Raw genomic sequence first — 24,359 nt, forward strand, 5'->3', positions numbered from 1 at the left:
CGATGGGCCATTCGAAGATGTTTCGGAGGTAGTAATCCTCCACCAAGTCATTGAACATACAAGAAGAAGGGTCTGTCCAAAACCCTCGTTAAACTAGGCCTTGTATACATGTCTCTTTGTTTTAGTTGAATATATATATATATATATATATTAGTGTCTCAAACATGGGGGCGTGCTCCTAGAAGCACGGTCCCGTGCCATAATGTGTGGGCCGGAATCTTCACTGTAAAAATCTCAGTCAGACTGGTGTGTAACAAAATTGTCAGGCCAAAAACATGAGGCCGTGCTTCTCCAAGCACATGGCCGTGCCTGACAACTGCTAGGCTATAAATTGAACCATTTGCCAATGCATTTCTTGCACCAAACCAAACACAAACACTCTCCATGGGATCACAAAATGCCTACTGAGATGAGCGAAGAAATTCCCGTTCCTCGTCAACGAGGAACGAAACCCGACACGTTTCCAAAACCGAGCTTCTAATGAAACTTCAAGAACTCGTTAAGGAACTCACCGAGATGAATCTCCTTGTGGAGATGCGTCTCATCCAACTCACCGAATCAGTGGAGAGCATGAAAATGGAGCTTCGAGACATCAACGAACAACTCCAGTTTCAAGTACTCCGTTTCATGTACTTCCCTCCGCCCGGACCATTTGACGTAGGAGAACCTTTTAGTGGGATGTAGAGACATTAGTTTTTATGTTTTCATGTGTAATCAAGTGCAATAGGCACAATGTTTTAGGGTCCTCGGGCTTAACCCGAGTAAAATCTATGTTTTAGGAAAACCGAGATTATCCCGTATTTGTTTCTAGGACCTTTAATTTAATGAAAAGTAATTTCAGTATAATCAAAACTGTTCAATTAACATCTTAAACATCATTCCAAGAATTCCGGCTCTCACGTTTTGTTGAAATATCAAAGAAAAAATTCAGTGACAAAAAGCATGGGGCCGTGCTTCTTGAAGCACGAGGGCGTGGTTGTCACACCCTAAAAATCTTAACTTAAAACAACGGAAGACTTAACTTAAGTCGTTCGGGTTATGACAGATGCCGATAGCCAATAACAATAGAATAAGAAATAAAAGACTAACTTTTATTTATAATAAAAGATTTATTACAATATCAGAGTCTTTACACGTGCTACTACACGTGTTATTTAAACAACACATTTTTATTTATTATTCAGACACAATTCGCCCTCCTTTCCTATGTCTCCTCGAAACCTTTACTTGCCTGATAAGCATATTAAAATAAACGTCAACACGAATCCTGGTGAGTTCTCTTTATTAAAAATACATACATATATATATATAAGTACATATATTATAATATAATGAAAATAGCGCAAACGAAACGTCTATATAATTCGTCATAAAAATCGTAATGATTGACAATATATCAAGTAACATAATAATAATTTCATATCATATATATATATCCCCATACCATGGTTCAACAACCATTCTTTTTATCATAATCTATTATCATAAGCAACGGTGGTGGCCTCTCCTACCGTTCTTTTAACATGGTAATAATATTTTCCAACAATCAAACATACCACAAAAACGAAGCATTTTACCTTTTAAACAAATCGTACTGTTGCAAACTAGCAAGAAATACAACAAGTGTATGACTACCAACACGATTGGAAATGGGGGGGGGGGGGGGGGGCGTCACCTCGATAGATCTACCAATATTTCTGTGCATATATTAATTCGGTTAATAGTTATTTAACCAATTGTCGACTCATCCCACTTTTTAAACGGTTTGTAAAATAAAATGCTTTTATAAAACTTCAATATAAATATCAATATAAAGAATATGCCTTTCCCCCAAAACACAATAAAAATCGATTCGAAAACGAGGGGTCGATAGAGAAACTCACGGTTTGTAGCCTTTACTTCCAAAATCTCATGTCCTATATTTGTTAATAAAAACTCGGTTTTAGTTTATAAAATCCTTTTAGTTTATTAATCCTAATCTAGTGTCCACACAAGCACATAAGCAAATAAGTTTTTATTAAGTTAACGAGTACACATAGTTCGATTTTCATTAACTATTATTTAAATAACTAAATCAATTAACAAACAATTAAAATATAAAAATATAATAAAATATTTTAAGTTTCAGTTGCTGGAAAGTTTTAAGAAAATATTAATATTTTATTTTTCATAATTGTTGTCGGTTTTGTGTTTAAAAACGAATCGTTGGTTCTTCATATAAAATGTAACTTTTAAATCATGGAAAAATACTTGTTACATATACGTTATTCAAGTTTTATAAGTTGCCTTGTAAAAATATGTTGTTTTCATTTTCGTTAATATTTTCTTAAAATATCAACTTTTTAAGGTTTTCGCGTTGGTTTTCGCGACACGAATCGTTTAGGACTAAGTTTTATCATCTTCTCCTTTTCCCATATATTAACTTATGTTATATATGGTATTTTACAACTTTAGGGGCTGTTCTAAAACAGTCCCTAATAGTCGTGTCGGTTTCGTTTAAGAAGCCGGTTTTCGACCGTTAACGTTTCCGACAAGTCAAATAAGTTGAACAAGTCTAAACTAATCATCTTATGAACCAATTACTCATATAATAACACATAATTCACTATAAATTTCGTTTTGATCATATAAATTCACAAGACACATTTAAACAAGTTTTAAGCTTCTAGTTCATGTTCTAAGTTTGTTAACAATGTTACTAATCAAGTTTGTTATTCTTATATGAACAAATATTATTATATAACTTACGAATCCAAATTTTTAACTTATTTTATGAGTTCTAAATAAGTTAAAACATTACTTTTCAATAAAGTTCTTCTTATATTGGAAGAATCTAAGTTTATGATTCAAGTATGTCTTTTTCAAAGAACCAAGTATTAACTTTTTGATGATTTTATTCTTTACTATAATCAATCAATTTACATCATTCCTATCATTATCAATCTCTAACAAATCACTCAAATCACAAAATTATGTGTTCTTACGAATTTTCTAATTTAATTTAACAAAGTTTGCTATTATAGTAACTTTTAACTTTTAATAATTCTAACTTATTCAACCTTTAAAATTTGATTTAAGTATGAATTCTAGTTTATTTCATTCAACTAGTTTGATAGAGTTTCATGCATTCTAATTATTCTATTCAAGTTTCATTCTTTCAATTATCAATTCAACAAAGTTTCTATTTCTATTAATTGCTTTGCTAATTTAATCAATGTGCTACTTAATCCATTCTTTAATCATGCACCCTATCTTAATTTAAAGTTGTAATTCATCACATATTGAACACATTCATATCAAGTATTCACATCAAAATCAAAGATTTAACTTTTCATTAATTAAAGTTTCCCTATTTAGCATATATCCTATTTCATTCTCAATTTTATTATTCATAACACTTTTTGATTCACCAATCCATCCAAAATCACTTAGTTAATCCCATATCCAAAAATCCTCAATTTTTCAATTATGAAAAAATTCTTGTTTTGATTATCTCTAACAACAATTTCCCAGTAATCCATGTCCATATTAACAAACTAATGATCAATTATCATCCTAATTTCATTCTAACATCAAACCCTAACATCAAGTTTATTCAAGTTTTTATCAAACAATCAAAAGATCAACAATACCTAAAATCAAACTTAGCAAACAATGTATAATCCTTAGGATGAATGTATGCATGTGTAAATGAGTTTTATCTTTCCTTTTAAACATACATACATACATACATACATACATACATACATACATACATACATACATACATACATACATAAATACATACATACATACATCACCATCCACAATCTGAAACTTTCAAGCTTCAATCAAACTCAAGAACAACTAATCTAATGCTTTTAATCCTAGTAATCAACCTTAATAAAAAACTTACTTGTTCTTGGAGATTTGAAAGATGAGAATGGTGATGTTATGAGTGTGTGAGAGGTGTTCTTCTTCCTAGTTTACTTGATCTTCTAGCTTCTTGATCTAAACCTTCAAAACCCTTGTGTATGTGTGTTTAATGTTTGAATTTGATTTTTATGTGTGTGTAAAGGGGGTGTTCGGCCGAAGCTTTTTAAGGATAGGAAGTGGAGAGTGTAGAGTGATGAATGGGATTATAGGTTGATTGGGTGGAAGGTTTGTGTGTCTTACAACACAACATCTATCTAGAAGCAACAATGATTAGCATGTTGATATTGAGGTCAAGCATTGGAGCACAAGGGAGGTGGTTTGATGATGTGTCAAGGGGGGCTGGGCAAGGGGGGAGGGGGTATAAGAAGGGGTTTGATTATAAACAGGCTAATTTCGGTTAATCGTTTAACGTATTGCGTGATTTAGATAAACAAACGGATCCCGTTTTTAATAATTTTCGTCAGACTTTAAACGGAATCAAATTCCTGCCAGTATGGACCTTAAAAACAATTTTCTTGACAATAGTTAGTGTCTGGTCCTTTCCGGGTCCTAAACTGGCCCGTGTTTACATATTTTTCAGTTTTCGCGATTCGAGCCTTCCTAATTTATGTTTATATGTTGTCTCACATGTTTTTGTATATATTTTGAATTTTTAGGATTATTTAATCCATCTAATGATTTATTTACTTTCTGGCTCGCTGGCCGAGGTTATTGCACGTTTTACTCGTTTCGTGTCAGAATTTGGACTTTTTGTTGACTTTGCAAGATATAGAACTTTAATAAAGAAAGATTTTATTAATAAAATGATATTAAGATGGATAAACATGATTGCATTAGTGAAATTTTTTAGCACGATACGCGCTGACCTCGTACAAATCTCTAAATCAAAAACGTTTATTCCCCTAGCAGCACGGGGCCTTGTTTCAACAAGCACGTGGCCGTGCTCGACGTAAAAGTCTTATATAATGCATGCGAAACTCACTATTCCATTCATATCAAACAAAAGTTTACTGAAATGAAAACAAAAAGATGGAATCGAGACCAATGAGAAGGAGCAAGAATGGTGATTCTTCCTAAAACTTTGAGGAGAAAATCTTTAGGCTCCAAAGCATTGTTAGAGACCAAGTAGAAAGTAACATCCAATCCTGAAACTCGCCTAATCGAGCTGACCAACAAATTCGAACTACTTAGATTCGAGAATTTCCACATCGTCGAAAGTCATAACAAGAATGTGGACTTCAAGCTCAATTATCATAACCGAGAGATCGCACAGCTCGACAAGAAGCTTTCCGAGATCTTGGAATCTAAACGAGCCTCGCCACACATTCAGGACTTGTTTGGGAATGGTGGTCGTTAGTAGTTTGGACTTTGTCTTGCTAGGATTTACTCTTGCTAGTTTCATGTTTTCAATGTTCGGAATTGTTATTTTATCTTTATTTCTATGATGTTTAATTATATTTAATGAAGATTAGGACTTTTCATTTCTATCTTAACGATAATCTCTAAAGAAAATCAATTAAAATCAAACCAGCAAGTTAAATAAACAACAAACAACGAAAAACCTAACTGCTACATGCAGCATGGTACCGTGCTTCAAAAAGCACGGGGTCGTGCCCTACTATACAATACAGTTACGTGTTTTCCAATAAAATAACATTTTCTAACCACTTAACCCTAAAAACGACATCGTCGAAAGCCGAAAACCAACGCCTCTTTTCCTATTACTCAAATCTTTGCTTCAATTCTTCATTTTCCATTCGGGTTCGGATCTTGGATAATCCATATAACAAATCAAACCAGGATGATATTTGGAACCGGTTGGAATTGCAAGTTCGAGTCTTGACATGTGGTCAACCATGGGTCAACAAAAGTCAAAATTAGAAACTGGTCAAACAGCCAAGCACCTGCAGCATGGGGCCGTGCTTCTAGAAGCACGACACTGTGGTTTTTCCTTCCGTTCCAGGTTTTCAGCAATTTAAAAAAAAAATAAACTGATCTCGATATAAAATTGCAGATGGATTAGTACGGAGATGACGAACATGCTTTCTTGATCTTCTATGAAGATACCGAAAGAAATGAACGGGCCTGACAACGAATGGGCTACCTTAAAATTCGCGAACAAGAACCAAATTTCTATGCTTGTAAATAAACGTTAAGGCAAGTAAAGCAATAGGGAACAAACAAGAAGTTTGTAAAAGGGTCAAGGGCACGTGTTCTAAACCAAAAAGGTAAAGCAGTTACTGAGTTGACCAAGGAGTTTTTAGCCTAATTCCCTTTCAAGACGAGAAACTTGTCTATGTGGGACGAAGATGCCGTTGGGTTTAGATGTGTGTGTGTGTGTGTGTTGGGGGGGGGGAGTGGTACACAACATCGGTCACCCAGCTCGGGTTCGATATGGGTATTTACACGAGTGATGAAACCGATAGACCCATCTAGTTCGACGCTATGATTACATTTGCAGATGAAGATGATGACGACACAGCAGCGACATGTGCTACCAGATTACAAGCATAGGAACAACTGGGTTACGGGAATGAAGCCTACTATGCAAGCAGCACCAAAAGCACCGCCCTACGCAACCCACTAATGAGATACATTCACCGACTGCTGAGCCACACGGTCACAGCACGTGGTCAGAGTGAGGGGGTCGTGAACTTGAGGGATTTATGGGTCCTTTATTGCATCAAGAATGACATACCTTGCAACATCACTTATATGTTCTGTCATATGTTCAGAACCAATGCAAATGCAGAGAGCCCAAATACCACGATCTTTGGTGGTCCATGGATCTACAAGCTTTACGAGGCTTACCGTGCAGACACAGAAGGAACCCGAAGCCCAAAACGAATTGCTCTTGACTTTAGTTTCTGTATCAGCATGCAAATGTTCTAACAAATCGGTAGAAACCCGGACATATGGAGGTTCCAGGATGCCCTGAACCAGATTTGGGATCCTAAGGACCCGGATGATATGATGACCCAGGACGTACCCAAGAGGAAAGGAGGATCACCACCCCGACAGACCCGCCACCGCACTTACTCTTAGCAGGGCGGCCCATCATCATCATGGGCCAATCACAGCTCGTCATACCACTGCCAGTACTCTATTGAGGGCCTATACTTGCTTATTGAACAGTTCCAGATTCACACTACCGCCTCTTTTGACAGGTTATCAGGACAAATTGCAGACTCAAACGCACAAAGAGCCGCAGAAAACGCAGAAACGAGGCGAGAGATTAGCCGTTTGGTGAGCGTATGGACAGGCAGTGGGGACCGTTCGACCCGGACACAGGTAACTGACGAGCAGCGGCCCTGGTAGGTCTGGTATGGGCATGGGTCTGGGTGGTAGTACTTTCATAACATTATTATCATGTTTGTCTAAACAATTTACATTTTTTCGTTTGTTTGTTTGTTTGGATACTTATTATGCCAATGGGTGCCAAAGACGCTTTATTAGGTCCTTATTTAGACTGTGTGGGTAGGGTATGGATGAATCCATACCCTATTTTCAGTAGTATTATGATTGGTTGTTTGCAGTTTTTATTATCCAAGTACAAAACAGGAAAACAGACGAAAAACAGGGGACGCTCTATCGAAATTTCGTTAACCCGTATGGAAGTTCCTTTCCATTTTACCCACCAAACTTCATTCGAATCTTAATCTTTTTATGAATCTTTTCACATTGAGGATAGTGTGAGATTCAAGTGTGGGGAGGGGAATTACTTGACTAACTGCTTGCTCAACTAATTATAAGATTCTCTAATAACAAAATTTTTGTAATAAATAAAGAGTACTTTTATAATAAAACAAAAGAAAATCTAAGAAAAGTTTTTGCAAATAACCAACTAAAAATCTACTAAAACCAAAAAAGTGAAAAAGTAAAAAGAAGTTTTGTAATATTGAGAACACATTTATGCAAAATATGGCGTTTATACCCGATTCCTCCGTTACTGTGAGATAAACCTCATGCCATATAAATATTTTTTCGGAAGCTTTGTGTATGTTCCCAGCCGGATCTACACAGGAGTATCTCGTAACACGAGGGTGCGGAATCCCCACGTATACGATACGAATGTCGAGACGATTAATACGTTGAATGTGTAAGTAAACACACTAGATTATACTGTAAAACTGATATATTTCAAGAGCCAACACATGATACTCAAGATCACCAAAACACGTTGTTTCAAAAACTTAAACCAAATGGCCGAAGTTGAGGGTTTTATAAACCTCGACAACTTCGCCTAACATACTAGGCGAAGTTGTCACAACTTCGCTAATCCCCAAGTTCGCCTAAACATACTAACGAACATACTATAAACAGTATTCAACACGAAACAAACAAACTAAATGATTACAGACACAGACAAACACAAGATACTGAACAACTAACATCATGCACCAACAGACTCCCCCTTGGCAGTAGCTTCATATCTCTATCTTCTTTCTCGTGTCTTGTAATCCCAAAAATCTCGTACCCCTCGTCTTCAAGCATGGACGCCCTGCCTTACACAGACAGAAACCACCCTCTGGTACTTCTTGGCTTCATCCTTCCACGCTGGAATGTAGAATATCTTCTTATCATTTAGTACCTGCAAATCAGCTTGAGACAAATTAACCAAGTTCATCGGATCATACACTCTCAGGATCTCCTGTTCATCCTCATCTTACATAACAGCTTCAGCTGTCTGGCAATCAACGTACCACCACTTGAGATCCTTTAACACGTCCTTGGGCATCATCTTCATCGGCACCTCTTTCAAACAACGAATCGGCTTATACTTCATCACCATCCATGGCTTGCTGTCAGCCCGCATTCCCCGTTCCTTATCTTTTATCAGCTTCCCCTTTTGAGGCTTCAATAGCTCAAACTTTTTCTCCTTAACACTCTTTCCACACAATTTTTCCAACCCATCTCGCGAAGTCATCATCACTCCTATTAATCAATCAAAACTGAGCCAAGTCTTTCACCTCACACTCAGGCAAGGTGTTGAGAGATCTCAATGCCTTCTTAAAGTACTGAATCCGATCATAACGCTTTATCACAAATAGCTTCAACTGTTCGTCATACAACCATCAAATAATACCTTTCTTTGACTCAGTTTAGCCCCTGATGTTGTAACTCTTCTTGAACATTGTTGGTACTGCAGGCTTTTTTGTATTGACAAACCACTGAGAACAGCCTTCTTTCCATCTCGGCTGTTCTTCCCACTAAGACTCATCTGACACATTCGCATCTTGACTCAAGTTCACCTTATCAACATTTGGAATATCATGCTCAACAACATCATCAACAATCTCCCCTTCTTCTAAGTCACTATCAATCTCTATCTGTTCCCCAATCTTTTCAATCTCATCAATCGTTAACACATCATCGACTAACTCATCATCGTTTCCTAACACTTCCTCATCATCAACAACCACCACATTCTCTCCACTTGTACCACCTGATGGACCAGCAGACTCCCCCTGAGATGTGGAAGTCCCAAGAGTTTGTTCAGTTCTTGAAAACTCACCACCTGCATCTTTCGATGCATTGGGATCATCGTCTCTGTCTTGCCTCTTCTTGGTTCTCAATTCATCACCCTTGCAGCTTGTCTCCCCCTGAGATGCTAAGAACTGTTTAAGAGCATCAAAGAGTTTACCGTGTTCAACGAGGAGTGAAGATTGTATTTCGATTTTCCGCCACAAGTCACTAAATAGCTTGATTCTGGATGAGATTGATTCTTGACTGCTCAGCAACTACCCGTTCAAGAGCCGCAATTCTCTCGGAGTCAGACAAAGTAGCATCAAAATCAAACCGCATGTGAGAAACATCTTGAGCATACGTTGGAGGAATTCCCAAACTAGCTGGAATATCAGAGGTAGGCTAAAAAGTAACCGCAGGTGGTATTGAGATAGGTAACCCAGCAGTAGCAACCAACGTCGACTCAACAAATCTTGCAACAACCTCCGATGGAGTAATAGTAGGAGGTGGCAAGGAAACTATCTCCGGTGTATTAAACTGAAACGTGGTTGGAGGAGTCCCAAATGATGACGACGTGGTCACCAAAGAAACACTTGTGGTGATCGGCAGTGTGACAGTAGAAGCAGCAGGTAACATAATCATACCTGACAACGAAGGTGGGGTAAAACGAACAACCCTTGAACTTTCACCAACTTTAGAACTTTCACCAACCCTTTCCTTCTTTGATCATCGTACCAGACGATATAGATCCTCCTCATAATCTGATTCACTGTCATCTGAGTCTCTCTTTTGCTTGCCATTAATCTTTTCTTGCCTGGCAAGAATTTGCTGTGCTTCAACTATATCGTCCGTGGAGGGATCAGAGTCAGTTTTCTCTGAGCCCGCCACAGATGTAGCGACCATGGAAACCTGTACACCAGACACCTCAGCTACTGAGGCTTGAATTTCAGCAGCAGGGTCAACCCGTTCCATATCAAAGAACCCTTGTCCTCCAAAGGCAGCTTCAAGGTCAATCTGTTCTTCCGGAGATTCAACAGGATCAGCAGGCGGTGCTTGCTATACCACGGGTGGTGGTTGAACCACAGGAGGTGGTTGAGGAACATTGGCCTGTTACGATGCCGGATCAAGAAATTCATCCCCTGGAGGAGCAACATAATCCGGATTCACTAAGTAACCAAACAAGGCCGTGTGCCTCGGGCGTAACGCTTCTCTGCTACGTGCACTCGAAGATTTACATTGAGCAAAAATTCTCTTGGAAACACTTTCTACATAGGAAATGGGACGTCGTTGTGGCAGATTTGGAGCCACATGATTGAGTATCATCTGTAAGAATCTCGGATACATCAAAAACCTTTCCCGAGCAACTGCACGCCTTTGACGATCAATCTCATAAAATATCATCTGGCTGAAACTATAGGGCTTGTTTTAGGTTAACGCAGTCATAGCCGATTGCTTCGTCGCACCCATACCATCTGTACCAGCTTTACGACCAGACATGCACACTATCATTACGTGCAGTAGAAACCTCCACTGGTCTAACAAAAATCCCTTCCTTCTCTGAGAATCCGCCAAAGGTCCTGAATACCCCATACGAATGAACGCACCATTACGAAAAGTGGCAAAAAATTCAGTAGGATCTCAGTAGTTTCAACCCCAAACTGTAAAGCTACCCTTATCTGTTTGGCCGAGAACTGTACCACTTGATTGTTAACTGTAGCGCGCATAACCGGAGGATCAACCCTACCGTCATATTCAACGGTTCTCCAAAAGTCTTCAATATTTGGTAGTGAAATGGGAAGAGTAGTCGTGATGGCGTGAAAAATACGCGAGCGAACGAGAAATGAAATGATCTCACGATAGTCGTCTATACCACGAGCATCCGGATCCAAAGTGATATACATGTTGTGACCCGGAAAGAACTGTCGGTTATTATCTCCACCTTCATCACCACCAGCACCACCAGCACCTGCCACAGCAGCCATATCTGCACAACAAACGAGCTAAGTTAGATCAGTATCTCAACAGGTCATAACTTCGCCGTTTACCAGGAGCGAGGTTATGTTATAACATAGTGTGAAATTCGCATAATGTCCAACTTCGCTTGAGTATCAACACAGATAGTGACAAACCAGAACACTTAAGCAATTTTGCCTTAGCAGGCGAAGTTAGTATTATGGCGAAGTTGAATACAACTTCGCTGAAACCCTAACTTCGCCTCCGTAATCAGCGCATCAAGACGACCCATTTGTGGTTAGGGATGGCCGATTTGAGAATGAAAACATGAATGAGGTAGTTCGATTAAGATCCAGATAACCATATTTTCACCAAAGCACTGTTAATACGGATTGTTAAACGAGGGTTAAGGGTTTGTTGCAAAAGTGACCACAAAACGGATCATCGAGACACCGATTAGCACCATATAATACAAATTCGCCAAGGGTTAGAGTTTGAAAATAATTTGGCTAGTTTGACCACAAAAACCCTTTATATAGTTTAGAGAAACCCAGAGGCGAAGTTGAGTTAACTTCGCCCAAAATCAACTTCGCTTCGTCAACGCGTGGTCAACATTCTTTCAATTCTTATAATTCGGGGTGGAGAGGTAACCAAAATTCCAACTAGAGGAACGGAAATCAGTCCGGCTTCCAGCAACGTCAGAGCCTATTCCAGGATTCCGGTGAGAGAACGAGTAGTGGGGAGAAGAAGCCCACGTTAGAGGAGATGATGACACAGCAGACACAGATATTGTCGCAACTCATGACTCGAGAGGACTCCCGTCACAAAGAAACTCAAGAGAAATTCCGGGAGCACGAGTCATTCATGAGAAATCAAGGAGCGTCAATTCAAAATCTTGAGCGTCAGATAGGAGAGATAGCAAGTCGTCTAAATGAGAGGTCGCCAGGTACATTTCCAAGTAACACTGAACAAAATCCGAAGGCGTTCCCGAAGGCTGTGACGACAAGGAGCGGTGCAGGGGCACGTAGCGAGCCCGTGATTCAAGAGGCGACAAGAGGAGTCGTTAATGAGCCTTAATATTCTTGATCTTCTGAAGCAACTTCATCTTAATATTCCTTTCCTTGAGGCACTTACGCAAATGCCCAAATACGCAAAGTTTCTTAAGGATATTCTTTCGAACAAAGAGAAGTTAGCCGAAGTCTCTTCCATTCCTCTAAGTGCTGGTTGCTCTGCAGTCTTGCAAAGAAAGTTACCTGAAAAGATGTCAGATCCTGGGAGTTTCACAATTCCCTTCATCTTGAGTGATAATACGGTCGTCCATAGCGCTGGCAGATCTTGGTGCCAGTATTAATCTCATGTCGTATTCCGTGTATCGCAAGTTGGGTCTAGGCGAACCGAGGCCTACTCGTATGAGTATCCAGCTTGCTGATCATTCCATGAAATACCCCCGAGGGGTGGTCGAGAACATGCTTGTTCGTGTCGACAAGTTCATCTTCCCGGTGGACTTTTTCATCCTGGACATGAACGATGACGATAGTGTCCCACTCATCTTGGGCCGACCATTCCTTGCCACTGCACAGGGATTGATCCTTGTTTGCGAGGGTAAATTAATCTTAAGAGTTGGGGATGAGAACATCACCTTTGACGTTCGACAGTCTCTGAAACACCCTAAGTCTGCTGATGACTCCTTATACTTCATTGATACCAACATGGAGCATGTTGGGGAGTTTCTCAGCGAAATTTATGGAGGATCTGCCTCCGACACCCAGATTCTCGATAGGGAGATTCCGGAGATTGAAATGGTTGCCGTAACCAATCAGTCCTTAAATGATGACACCGAGTCGCATACCCCTGAATCTGGCGTGTCTGCTGAGATCGTACGAGACGATCCGATGGACTGACCTTCGGTCGAGAGTCCTCCTCCTTCCTTAGAGCTTAAGGATTTACCTTCCCACCTTGAGTATGCATTTTTAGATGAAGAGAGGAAGCTTCCGGTTATCATTGCATCTGCTTTGACCGAGGTCGAGAAGGAGAAGTTGTTGAGGGTGCTACGAGAGCACAAGGAGGCTATTGCATGGAAGATTGTCGATATCAAGGGTATCAACCCTTCGTTTTGCACTAATAAAATCCTCATGGAGGAAAATTTCAAATCTGTTGTCCAGCCGCAACGGCGGCTTAATCCGAAAATGCAAGAGGTCGTAAAGAAGGAGATCATTAAACTCCTTGATTCGGGGATCATTTTCCCCATTTCTGATAGTGCTTGGGTGATTCAAGTCCAAGTGGTTCCTAAAAAGGGTGGCATGACTGTCGTCACCAACGAGAGGAACGAGCTTATTCCCACGAGGACTGTGACGGGATGGCGAGTCTGCATCGACTATCGCCGACTGAATGATGCCACCAGGAAAGACCACTTTCCTCTCCCATTCATTGATCAGATGTTAGAGCATTTAGCAATTCAGCAGTACTACTGCTTCCTAGATGGTTTCTCCGGGTACTTCCAGGTTCCGATAGCTCCCGACGACCAGGAGAAAACCACTTTCACCTGTCCTTACGGAACGTTTGCTTACAAACGTATGCAGTTCGGACTTTGTAACGCTCCGGCCACATTCCAGAGGTGTATGGTGGCCATTTTCCATGATATGATCGAGGACTCCATGGAGGTGTTCATGGACGATTTTTCCGTATTTGGGAGTTCTTTCGATCATTGTTTATCAAATCTCGAGATGATGATGTCCCGCTGCGTTGACACCAACCTAGTCCTTAACTGGGAGAAGTGTCATTTCATGGTTCGCGAGGGCATTGTTCTAGGTCATCGGATCTCAAGTGCGGGGATAGAGGTTGACCGAGCAAAGGTCGAGACCATTTCTAATCTTCCCCCGCCTACTTTTGTGAGATCAATTCGTAGCTTTCTAGGTCATGCCGAGTTCTACCGCCGGTTCATCAAAGATTTTTCCAAAATCGCGAGACCCATGACCAAACTTTTGGAGAAGGATGCTCCATTTGTTTTTTCTGAGCAGTGTATCGAGACGTTTGATCTTCTAAAAGACAAACTCGTTAACGCCCCTATCATGGTTGCTCCCGACTGGTCGTTACCATTCGAGTTGATGTGTGACGCGAGCGACTTCGCAGTCGGAGCAGTTCTTGGACAACGGAAGGATAAACACTTCCATCTGATCTACTACGCGAGCCGGACCTTAAATGGCGCACAGGAAAGCTATACCACCACCGAAAAAGAGCTTTTAGCTGTGGTGTTCGCTTTCGACAAATTTAGGTCCTATCTAGTTTTGTCCAAAACGATTGTTTATACGGATCATGCCGCTATTAGATATCTTTTTAGCAAGCAGGATGCTAAGCCTCGTCTTATCCGATGGATCCTATTGCTTCAAGAGTTCGATATAGAGATCCGTGATAAAAAGGGGGCCGAGAATGTGGCGGCTGATCATCTTTCACGTCTAGAGGGAGTTGATTTAGGAGATTCGGGAGTTAGGATCAACGATCGTTTTCCGACGGAGAGTCTGATGTTTGTTACTGCACAAGAGGAAGGTTTTCCTTGGTTTGCTGATTTTGCGAACTATCTCGCTGACGGATACCTCCCAAAGATGCCTTACCAGCAAAAGAAGAAATTCTTTACTGACATCAAATTTTACCTTTGGGACGATCCATATCTTTTCCGCATTGGTGCTGATCAGCTTATTAGAAGGTGTGTACATGTCAAGGAAGGATGGCAAATTTTGAGCCATTGTCATGTGGGACCGACTGGAGGTCACCACGGTGTGAGTTCTACGGCAAAGAAAGTCTTTGATTCTGGTTTTTACTGGCCGTCTATCTTTAAGGATGCTCACCTGTTCCATAAGAGTTGTGATCGTTGCCAGCGTGTCGGCAACATTTCTTCGCGAAACGAAATGCCCCAGAATGCCATTCAAGTTTGTGAGGTTTTTGATATTTGGGGTATTGATTTCATGGGACCGTTTCCATCTTCGCGTGGAAAAAATACATACTCGTGGCCGTCGATTACGTGTCTAAGTGGGTTGAGGCCTAAGCTCTACCCACCAATGATGCCCGAGCGGTAGTCAATTTTCTAAAAAGTCTATTTGCTCGTTTTGGAGTCCCGAAAGCCTTGATCAGTGATCGAGGTACTCACTTTTGCAACTCGCAGATGGATATGGCGTTGAAGCGTTATGGGGTCACCCATCGGCTTGCGACCGCCTACCACCCACAGACTAGTGGGCGGGTAGAAGTGAGTAATCGGGGAATCAAACGTATTCTCGAGAAAACGGTTGGTTCAAATCGTCGGGATTGGTCCGACAAATTAGATGACGCTCTGTGGGCCTTTCGTACAGCCTACAAGACTCCGACTGGTTCCACACCATTTCGGATGATTTATGGGAAGGCCTGTCATCTTCCTGTTGAATTGGAACACCGCGCTTCATGGACCCTTCAAAGGGTTAATCTTGATTTACCCGCCGCAGAGGGTAATCGTTTCCATCAATTACACGAATTAGAGGAGCTCCGGGATGACTTATATGCACAATCATTTCGGTATAAGGAGCATACGAAGGAACTGCATGACAGGAAATTGAAGGGTAATAAGCAGTTCAAGTGTGGGGATAAGGTTTTACTGTATAACTTACGGTTGAGGTTATTCCCGGGAAAGTTGAAATCCCGATGGTCGGGACCGTTCACGGTCACTGAGGTTTTCCCGTATGACACGATTGAGATACAAGATCGAAGCGGGTAGTTTAAGGTGAACGGCTATAGATTGAAGCACTACATAGGAGAGCCGATAACTGATCAGACAGTCGAGGTGTTCTACCTTGACTCATTCACCGAGGAATAGGCGTGATGGATGCATCACTCGGGAGACAGCCCAAGTTGTAGAGTTTGTATTATGATTCTCTTTATTATCTGTTTTTATTTGTTTTATTTTTATTTATATTTATAAAAACATAAAAATCAAAAAAAATCAAAAACACAAAAATATGTTTATTTTTTATGTTTTTGTTTTCTGTTTTGTACGCCGCTACATGCGAGCGAGTTTGAGTTTTTACAGGTATTATTATGCGCATGGTAGCTCTGATGGCGTTTTGGAACTGGTTCACCCGAGGTTGCGGCCGCGAATGAAATGCTATACGGTCGTCCGTTCGAGTCATACACAGCTGATGAAGAATCTGCATCTAAACCAGGGGAGTAACCCGTTCTCTATTTTAATTTCTGTTCTTTCAAGTTTTAATTTTATGCTTTACATTTTATTTTTATTTTATTTCTTTTCCTTGTTCTCATCGAGGACGATTTCGTTCTAAGTGTGGGGATGGGAATTTATTTTACTTAGTTGTAGAAAAAAAATTAAAAAAAATAAAAAGTTTTCACTTGTTTTTCGTTTTCGTACGTTGTTTATGTTAAAAAAATGTCCCTTGTTTTTAGTTTCTTTTGAATTAAGGTGGGAGATGATGATATTTATCGGAAATTGGTTTTTCAAACTACTAATAATATGAGATAAATAAAAGAAAACGCACTTAACTTGGGATGTGTCGGTAGGCTCAGCCTTGAAAATGAAAGGGCAAATTTGATAAAACGGTTAAACGGAAATCTTTTGTGGGTAAAGCGTTTTGTCCGTACAAAATAAGCAATGAAAGGTCGGGCCATACTCAAGCCTCAAATTTTGGTATGAAAAAGTGGAACTATCATGAGTTTTAAAAATTTGAATACGTTATCATATGATGCTTGGGTAGGTTTAACGTTAGAGTATGCCGTGTAGCCTGTGATATAAATCTTAAATTGCTAGTTTAGTGTTTTACAGCTCATTGGCGTATGGTTTTATAACCTTAAATCCTGTATTGATGGGATGCTTCGGGTCCGGAGACCATGGGTCTGTACGCAATCTATTTATCTGGGTATTCACAATTCCTAAATGGGGTTGTGGATATTTAAAATAAAGCCAAAGAGCAAACCCTTACAAGTCTATAAACATGATCCCAAAAAGTACAAAAGTACAAATACACTACAGACTTGATCATCCACGCTGTTAGCCATGTGGGGTCCCCTTGCTTGCGTCTCATTACCATTAAGAAACGGACCACAAGGGACACGCTACATGTAAGCCCTACAGATGAAATTTTGCATACTCACCTATGGTGATGGATTTGGGGTATTGCTTGATAACGGGGGTATGTCATGTTGTGGGGAACACTAGCTATAAATTAATTGAACCTTAATAGTATCTAATGGCTGCTTGGTAGACTTTGATGCTTATGCTTAGGTGGATAAACAACACCCTTGATCGTCTTAACTATTCATAAATATTGAGCAACAAAGTTTTAAATCTGCTAACTTTGAGGTTTAAGTCAAGTTGGGGTGGTCTGGTCCGGTAAAAGCTGAAAATAAGCGGGTCTTAATTGTGTAAACCACTAAGTAATATTATTGTCGGATCTTATTTGTCCCGGTAAAGATTAAGGCATGGGTTTAGGTGGACAACAATATCGATGATCGCGGTTTTTGCGTTTTTCTGAGCTTTAAAATCTAACCTATATGTTTGATTTGACTTTGATTTTCCGATTCTGATCCAACTGCAGTCAAATCTTTTTCAGGGACGAAAAAGTCTTAAGTGTGAGGATGTTTGATGTGTTATAAAACACACTTACTTTCCTTATGATTTTATCATGGTTTTTATGCTTAATTGTTTATTTTATGAAAGTATTGGGGGTTAAGTGCAATAATTTACAATGTTTAAATGTTAATTGTAGGTTTGTGAAAGATGGTGAAAAAAGAGTTAAGTTGGAAGACTCTAGGGGCCTTCTTGGTCAAGTTTTAAAACAACAACTCAAGGCCCGACCCAAGCCCCCAAGTTAGAAGCCTTACATGATATTATATTAAGTTAATTAACTTAATTTTCTGCCATAACATCCCTAAAAATCCCGAAATTCAGCAGCCCCAACCCCCTAGGCAGATTGCGATCGGCAGCAGCAAGGAGAAGGAAGAAAAAGCTTGTGGCGGCTAGGGTTTGGTGGCTGTGACGGCTGGAAGAGAAGAAGAACACCAAGGAGGGTTTTATACAGCAGCTAAAGGTCTTATAAATCCATAAACTCAGCTCATAAACCTTAAGTAATCATCTTTAAACTTTGTTTCTTGTTCAAGAACCCTAACTTGTTTAGTTTGATCTTTTTGTTGGATTGTTTTGAAAGTTACTTAGAGATTGATTTGTGTTTGATTGTTCTTGATCATTGAATGAGTTTTCTTATGTTTATGATGAGTTATATGATGTTTAATTCGAATGTATGCTTCTGTCCAAAATCAATGAGTAGCTAATCTTGTTTGTTCTACCTAGGTTTGATGAATATTGTTAGGTTTTGACTAGTAATATGGATTGTTAATGATCATGGCTTAAATTGTTAATGTAAAGTTTGATTTAACAGTAAATTAGATTGTGTTTAGTGGCCGTGTTTTGTTTGATTATACCTAATAACCTCGTGCTTTAATTAATTGAATCGGTTTTGATTAGTTGTTGCATGTTTAAGGCTCTTTACTTTGTGTTTAGGGTTTATTTGCGGGAAGTACAACCGTAGGGATAAGTGGGTAAATTAATTAGATAAAATCAGTTGTGAAACACCTTCTTAGAGACCGAGAGGTGATAAGAAGTAAACTCGTCTCATTACTTTTACTTGTTAGAATTAAGATCGCGTGAGAGCGGGTTTTGTTCTTGTCGGGTTTGGGTGTTTGAGCGATTAGTTGGTCTAGTTTAAGTTAAGTTGAATTGTTCCTCTATCCTTGGTTGCGTAGTATTCGTTTCCATTAGGCTAGTGTGTCGGTGAGACCGAGAGGTGAGTCGGCATTAGAACACGTTAATAATTTGTTTTCCCGGTTTGTTCTTAAAATCAACTAAGATAAGTTAGAGTTTGTTAGTGAGACCGAGAGGTGATCTGACCTTCTTGAGCGAACCTTAGTTGTGTCATCCTTTAGAACCGGTGTCGTGAGAGTTTTCAATCCATTGTCTTGTCATCTCCTTCAATATGATTCTTACCTAGGTAGACGTTTTTATCATTGTAGTCAAAGTTTCCGAAGTTTTGTCAAAAGTTTTCACTTAGTTAAGTTAAGTAGTTAAATCAAATAAAAAAAATCAATTAAATATTTTGGTGAGTCTTGGTTAGAGTTTAGTGATTATAAACGTTTTCACGTGTCTTCGAGTTCGATATCCGGACTTTCCTCATCTGTGCTATACGCGACCGGTACACTTGCCGTTTGTGTGAACTAGGATAGATTGTTTGGTTTTTAAAGCTTAGTTGCGACTTGTGTTTTATTTTTATATATATTTATATATATTTTCGTACACCATCAGAAGGATTACCGATCACATTCTCCAAAGGATGATTCTTGTGAATTTTGGTGGACAGTACCGGACCGACTTCCAGATCATTCTCAAGATTTGAAGGAAGTTCATTAGTGTGAGACTGAGGTTGAGTGTGAAATGGATTTTAGAATTCATCTTCAATCGAGATAGCATGAGTTTCAACTGCACTTGACAAGGTTGGTTGATTTTCATCATATTGTGGACGTTGCACAATGGTCTCCTCGTCGTTATACAGTATCTGTGAGGCCAAAAACTTGATGTGCGAAAAGAACGACTCGAGTTAGGACTTGCCTTGTTTACTACTTGTCTTTCTTATTTGTTTTGTTTGTTAGTTTAAAATAGTTTAGCTAATTATAGTTTCTTTTATTTCTTTTAAGAGTTGTATGCGACGTACTCGATCTCTAGGACCACCAGAAATTGAAGGATTTCCCGAACCAGAGAGAGAGAGCTTTTTGAGAGACGTCGTACAAAACCGTCTTCCAGTTCATCTACATCCGTCGGTAATACGTTCTCTTCTCCTACTTTTTCTGAACCCGTCATTAGGGATAGGATTATGGGCGACGCGAATCCACCACCGAGGAGGACAGTTGCAGACCGGGCCTGTCCAGTCGATGCTGGCGCGAGATCCAGCATTGCTCCACCAGCTATAGGAGTTCAAACGACTTGGCAGATTCCATCTAATGTTCTGAACACGATTGCTCAATCTGCTCAATTTCACGGGTTACTCCATGAGAACCCACATGCTCATATCACTCGCATCACACGAATTTGCGACACGTTTCATCTTGCCGGCGTATCCGAAGACACCATCAAACTCCGAATCTTTCCGTTCTCACTCGTTGATCATGCAAGTCTGTGGCTTGAGTCCCTCCCACAGGGATCCATTGCTACTTGGGCTGCCATGCAGACCTAATTTCTTGAAAAATACGATCCTCCGGCTAAGGCCGCTCGTTTGCGTAACCAAATTCATTCTTTCCAGATGGAGGACACCGAGAGCTTCTACGAGGCGTGGGAAAGGTTCAAAAATCTACTTGCGTTATGTCCAAACCACGGCCTACAAGACTGGGCGGTTGTTGAGAAGTTCTACAACGGAGTGACGTATGCAACTCAGAGTATGCTTGACACAGCTGTAGGAGGTAACCTACTGACAACGAAGGATACGGATGAGTGCATTGCCTTGTTTAACGGTTTAGCCATGAGTGGATACCAGCGACCACCAGTTAAGAGTACCAAAACTGTCGATTCCCTATCACGCGACATGCATTCTGTGGACACGAGCACCGCACTTGCGGCACAAGTTGAAGCGTTAGCAAAGATCGTGAAGGACTAGCAGGTGAAAAGTAAGTTATGCGAGATCTGTAGAGGGGGACATGATACTGTTCAGTGCCCCGTAGGTTTCCAGGAGGAGGCAGTCGACTTCGTTAATAATCCAAACCGAAATCAACATTCTTTCAATTCTTATAATTCGGGGTGGAGAGGTAACCAAAATTCCAACTAGAGGAACGGAAATCAGTCCGGCTTCCAGCAACGTCAGAGCCTATTCCAGGATTCCGGTGAGAGAACGATTAGTGGGGAGAAGAAGCCCACGTTAGAGGAGATGATGACACAGCAGACACAGATATTGTCGCAACTCATGACTCGAGAGGACTCCCGTCACAAAGAAACTCAAGAGAAATTCCGGGAGCACGAGTCATTCATGAGAAATCAAGGAGCGTCAATTCAAAATCTTGAGCGTCAGATAGGAGAGATAGCAAGTCGTCTAAATGAGAGGTCGCCAGGTACATTTCCAAGTAACACTGAACAAAATCCGAAGGCGTTCCCGAAGGCTGTGACGACAAGGAGCGGTGCAGGGGCACGTAGCGAGCCCGTGATTCAAGAGGCGACAAGAGGAGTCGTTAATGAGCCTTAATATTCTTGATCTTCTGAAGCAACTTCATCTTAATATTCCTTTCCTTGAGGCACTTACGCAAATGCCCAAATACGCAAAGTTTCTTAAGGATATTCTTTCGAACAAAGAGAAGTTAGCCGAAGTCTCTTCCATTCCTTTAAGTGCTGGTTGCTCTGCAGTCTTGCAAAGAAAGTTACCTGAAAAGATGTCAGATCCTGGGAGTTTCACAATTCCCTTCATCTTGAGTGATAATACGGTCATCCATGCGCTGGCAGATCTTGGTGCCAGTATTAATCTCATGTCGTATTCCGTGTATCGCAAGTTGGGTCTAGGCGAACCGAGGCCTACTCGTATGAGTATCCAGCTTGCTGATCATTCCGTGAAATACCCCCGAGGGGTGGTCGAGAACATGCTTGTTCGTGTCGACAAGTTCATCTTCCCGGTGGACTTTTTCATCCTGGACATGAACGATGACGATAGTGTCCCACTCATCTTGGGCCGACCATTCCTTGCCACTGCACAGGGATTGATCCTTGTTTGCGAGGGTAAATTAATCTTAAGAGTTGGGGATGAGAACATCACCTTTGACGTTCGACAGTCTCTGAAACACCCTAAGTCTGCTGATGACTCCTTATACTTCATTGATACCAACATGGAGCATGTTGGGGAGTTTCTCAGCGAAATTTATGGAGGATCTGCCTCCGACACCCAGATTCTCGATAGGGAGATTCCGGAGATTGAAATGGTTGCCGTAACCAATCAGTCCTTAAATGATGACACCGAGTTGTTGGGTTTTAAACAAGTTTATCAAAGTCAAGTTAACCATATTTAACTAGAAAACGCAACGGAAGCTTATATCTTAATACTTGTTAAAGAACATACCATTATGTTAAAACTAAAACCCAATGAACAAGGATCAATATTACAAGAACAATATGCTCACAAAATGTAAATGTACCTCCTTATACCTTATAGGAAGATGTAGGTTGTTGAAGGGGATGATGAATGAAAGGCAAGCCTCCAAAGAAGAAAACCTCAAGAGAGTGATACCCCAAGCCTTTTGCAACAACACCAAGTTATTTGCTAGGATTCTTGAACACCAAAACAAGCTCACCAAGCTCTCCCAAAATGCCAAGGTTGGCCGTGAGTTTTAGGAGAGGGAAGGAGAGAGTTTTTGATTCAAAACTTGAATTCAAAATGGAGAGAGGAGTGATGCTTTGCATGTGTTGTGATTGGAGATGTATAAAGGAGATGTCAACACAAAAGGACAAAATAATAAATGGACAAACCATCCACCCACATGGGGTGGCCGGTTTTGTTATTATTTTTTTTTTTTTTTTTTTTTTTTTTTGTTGTAACATTTAAATATCTCCATCTCTTATTTTATAAAACTCATTTTTATAAAATGCACATACATTTATGTAATTATTTAACCAATTAAATAATTAATTTATATAAACAAATTATCCAGATAATTTATTTAAATCCTCAAGTGTGTTTGTTTAGAAAACCAATTTTCTAAACACGTAGTGTTCGGTATTCGTTTAAATGATCAAATCATTAAAAGAATACATTTGGTGTTGTCTAGCTTGTTATTGGGTATGACCCGACTTGGATCAAACACAGTTAGCCACATTAATATAAATATGTGTCTCGGGCATACGTAATTCCAACAATCTCCCACTTGCACGAGATACATAGAAAATTAATGCAAGTGGTGAATACCGCCTAACAACAGTTCACCACCCCTAATGTGTTTGACGAAGTGCCATTCAATAACATCATCCCTTCAAGTCCCTTACTTGATATGATTTAGGTGAATCTATCATTATATCCCTTTGTTACTAGATGTCATGTTGAATCTAAGAGACATAGGTGATCATTCTCTTTACAATTCAACTTTATCAGGCCTTAGACATCTAAACTCTCAACACATAAGAGGAACAAATTCCGTCTTGACTGTATACGCCTCTCACTATCACTTTATACTCCACCTGAGCTCATCCTTATGTACCATCTTTTACGAATAGCGAAGGGGAGAGTCAAAGTGTAATACTTGGTGAAAATCAAGACCCAATATACATCTCAGGTCTAAGGATAATATGAAATTCTCCTTTACTCAAGATTACTAATGATCAAGTCAATCGACTCCATGTAGTAATATTGAGAGCGGGTCAGTCCAATATTTGTATCCCACAAATATCTATGAACTTTGGCAGCAAACCTATGCTCCATATTCATTTCTTATGAATATCCACCAATCCTAGTTCATAATAGTCTTGCTTCATATTTGTTCCCACAAATGTGATCGACTACGGACTTTTAGAATAAGATAACTTATTCATGGATTAAACATGCAAAATTAGAATTTAACTCAAGATTCTATAATCACATAAAAGAGTTAAATTACAAAAGTCTTTTAAACTTTAATACAAAATAGATCAAATCCAATTACTAGAATATCGAAGTCCTAAGCCACTCGCATGACGCTCATGTTTCGGTCTTTCTAGGAGCTTCGTAAATGGATCCGCAAGATTTTGATCAGTTCCAACTTTGCGAATACATATCTTTCCCTTTTCAACTTCATCCCTTATGTAGTTGAATCTCCGCTCTATGTGCCTTGTCTTTTGGTGCGAACGAGGTTCCTTGATTTGAGCAATCGCACCCTCGTTGTCACAAAAGATTTCTAGGGGGTCTTGAATGGAAGAGACCACCCCTAGATCGGTAATGAATTTCTTCAACCATGCAGCTTCTTGAGCTGCCAATGAAGCGGCGATGTATTCTGATTCTGTAGTG

The sequence above is a fragment of the Bidens hawaiensis genome, unplaced genomic scaffold (genome assembly GCF_021521415.1).
Source record: "Bidens hawaiensis isolate Kalapana, Puna unplaced genomic scaffold, B.hawaiensis_p1.1 tig00022140_1, whole genome shotgun sequence".
Classification (NCBI taxonomy): Eukaryota; Viridiplantae; Streptophyta; class Magnoliopsida; order Asterales; family Asteraceae; genus Bidens; species Bidens hawaiensis.